The 2,719-nt window shown below is 34.3% G+C and overlaps 1 non-coding gene across 1 annotated transcript; it reads right to left on the bottom strand.

Moving 5' to 3' along the window:
* Positions 1 to 1,982: 1,982 nt before the first annotated feature.
* Positions 1,983 to 2,087, bottom strand: LOC148164931 (U6 spliceosomal RNA). The gene has a single exon (XR_015767819.1). It is a non-coding gene; the product is annotated as a U6 spliceosomal RNA (small nuclear RNA).
* Positions 2,088 to 2,719: the final 632 nt, after the last annotated feature.

Genomic DNA, 2,719 nt, shown 5'->3' with positions numbered 1-2,719 from the left:
TAGTATAGAGATTTGCATCACAAAAACAACCTCATCACTGGTCTTGTCATTATTCATATTTGTGGTGTCAGCAGAGAAAACAAGAGCTGAATGTCTCCGAACAATAAACTTCTGATTTAACTTCATTTCAGTAGGAATTTGTGCTATGTCCTAAATTAGAGGGGGAAAAGGGAAATCAGGAATACATTTTAATAAAAATCATTTATATTGGAAGTTACATTGAGTTTTAAACATTTCAGCTGAGTTTTTATGATTTTGTATGAATATGTTTCATACACATATATGGTCACACACCTTCTTTATTTATTTGTCCAATACCTACAAGTAAAATTTCAACAAGTCCCACCATTTTCCTCTTCTTTGCTATTCCTAACTCTAATATTTCATACAAAAACAAGTGAAATTAAAATGTTTATTTTTCATTATTTTTGAAAAGAGTTATCCTCTTTGTATTTCAAATGCTTTAGGACATGGGACACCTGATTTAGCAATTATATCTCTTATAGATAGCCAGATAAACAGACTTGCACAGCTACTGAAACTAACTTATAGAAAACATGCTTTCCATAATGCCTTTGGCCCTTCTGTGGTATATTTGCAATAAACGAAGCTTTAAAAATCAAGTTTGTACTAGAATCCATTTCTATCCCTGGACTATTCTTTTCTGGAGTTTTACATTCAGGAGTTGCATATATGTAGAATCCAGCTCTAAACATATGAAAGAAGAGGTGATCAGTTATGGAAAGGAACAGTGTCTGATGAGATAGAGGGTCACTGTAATTTACTAGTCATTACCTTAAAAATGAATATGTGACTACATGAAAACTGACTTCCGAAAGTTGCACTTTCCTAAATGTCAAGAAATATTCTCTCTTAAGAATCATTTGCCAGTTGGTCTTTGCTATCATATTTCTATTAAATTACATGTTTTCTTTGACAACACTTGTTTATCAGAGCAGGTTGAATGTTCCTCTAAAACCTCTTGCTCTCTGATGATATTTTTATTCACGTGAAATTTTTATTCCTTTTTTTTCCAGAGCATTTGTTTCTTTTGTAGAAAGCATTAAGACAAGGACTTTTTTATTTCCATGTGCTTATAAAATAAACAAGTGTCCTTACATGATTAGGTACTGCAGCACTGGGCAAGAAGCAAAGACAAGCCACTGTAAGTATGTTTATACTTCATTCCAGTGTAAGGCTAACAGAATTTTCAACAGGATGAAACAGGACCCACTGTCAAAGACTAAGAGGGAGGTTTGGACTTACATAAGAGGGAACAGGCAGCTACCTGTAAAAAGGGCTTTGAAAGTTAACAGACAGAGCAAACTCTACAAAGTATTTGCGCTTTGGCAAAAGGGCTGTATTGCAGAACCAATTCCACCCAACTCAATTTTCTTTTGTCATTGGGTGATTAGATATATCTATCAACATGCAGGTAGTGACTGTACTGACAAGTACTGATTTTTGGAAGTTCATACAGTGAACAATTAACAAATAAGAGACTTCACTGAATTTATCATGAAGGCTTTTCCAGAATCAAAGCTAGACGAAAGCCAGGCTCCTGAAAGATTTGAACACAAGTGGAGAGAGCATTGTGGAGGATGAAGCTTCTTTAGAGAATCAAGATTGGTTGTCTTGGTCATGCTGGAGCAGGATGAGGCTCTGAGCACCTGTGAGCTGGGAATGAAGTTCACTCTCGTTGAAATGACAGAAAAGGAGAAGGAGGTTGGAAAGAGGTTTTCGACTTCACTTTAATAATAAAGCAAACACTTATTTAGCACTTACTAAAGGACAAGTACTGCCCTAAGAGATATTAATTCAATTCATATTCAGAAGTCCTGTGACAAAGGAAATATTGTTGACCCATTGTCACAAATGAAGAAACAGATACAGAGGTGCAGAAAAGTTATATAAATTGCTCAGAATTATGCACCTTGAATTCTACTCAAGTGTAAAATCTCTGGAGCCCACCTTTTTTCTTTTTTGATATGGAATGCTTCACAAATGTGCAGTGACATCCCTGTGTGGGGTCCATGCTAATTTCTGTATCATTACAATTTTTGTATGTCTGCTGAGGAGGTGACCACCAGAGTTCATAGTCTTAATCATTCATACATTTTGCCCCTCACCTTCCCTACTTTTCTGCCATGTACATAGCACCACATTACTAAAACAGTTTCCCCCACAAAAGTATCTGCCAGACTGAAAAGAACTACAATCCATAAATGTTATTGATTATGACTATGAATTGAACAAAGTTGTTCAAAGGCTCTGAACTATTTTCCAAATAATATGACATCCCTCTGTAGATCTTTGTCTTTGTAACCTTTTTTTTAGTGTTATTTATCTTAACTTAGAGTATCTATTTAACAAAATAGTTCATGCAGTTAAATAACATTAATTTAATATGTTAAAATAGGATTACTGGTCTAATTACCACTTTTTTAGACTCACTTTATTATTTTTGCTTGTCCTGGTATTATGTACTGAAGGATAAGGTCAGAAACGTAGTTTGATATGGGAAACAATAAGTGTTGAATGTAACATTTGTTCCTATCAGAAGTACTCAGCATGAAAGAACAAGTGTAAATATGCAATTTGTAAATATGGCTTGTTACTTTTCTCATGGTCTTATAGAAATAGACATGATATGACTTGGCATCTTATACTTGAATGTTGTTTCCTTGTAATTCTTTCTAGATTTTCACTATTAAGAAAG

The sequence above is a fragment of the Eumetopias jubatus genome, unplaced genomic scaffold (assembly GCF_037043125.1).
Source record: "Eumetopias jubatus isolate StellerSeaLion01/CBP00866 unplaced genomic scaffold, mEumJub1_p1.0 scaffold_2, whole genome shotgun sequence".
Lineage (NCBI taxonomy): Eukaryota > Metazoa > Chordata > Mammalia > Carnivora > Otariidae > Eumetopias > Eumetopias jubatus.
Note: the sequence above shows the minus strand (reverse complement) of the source record. Positions and strands in the feature narration are given on the sequence as shown.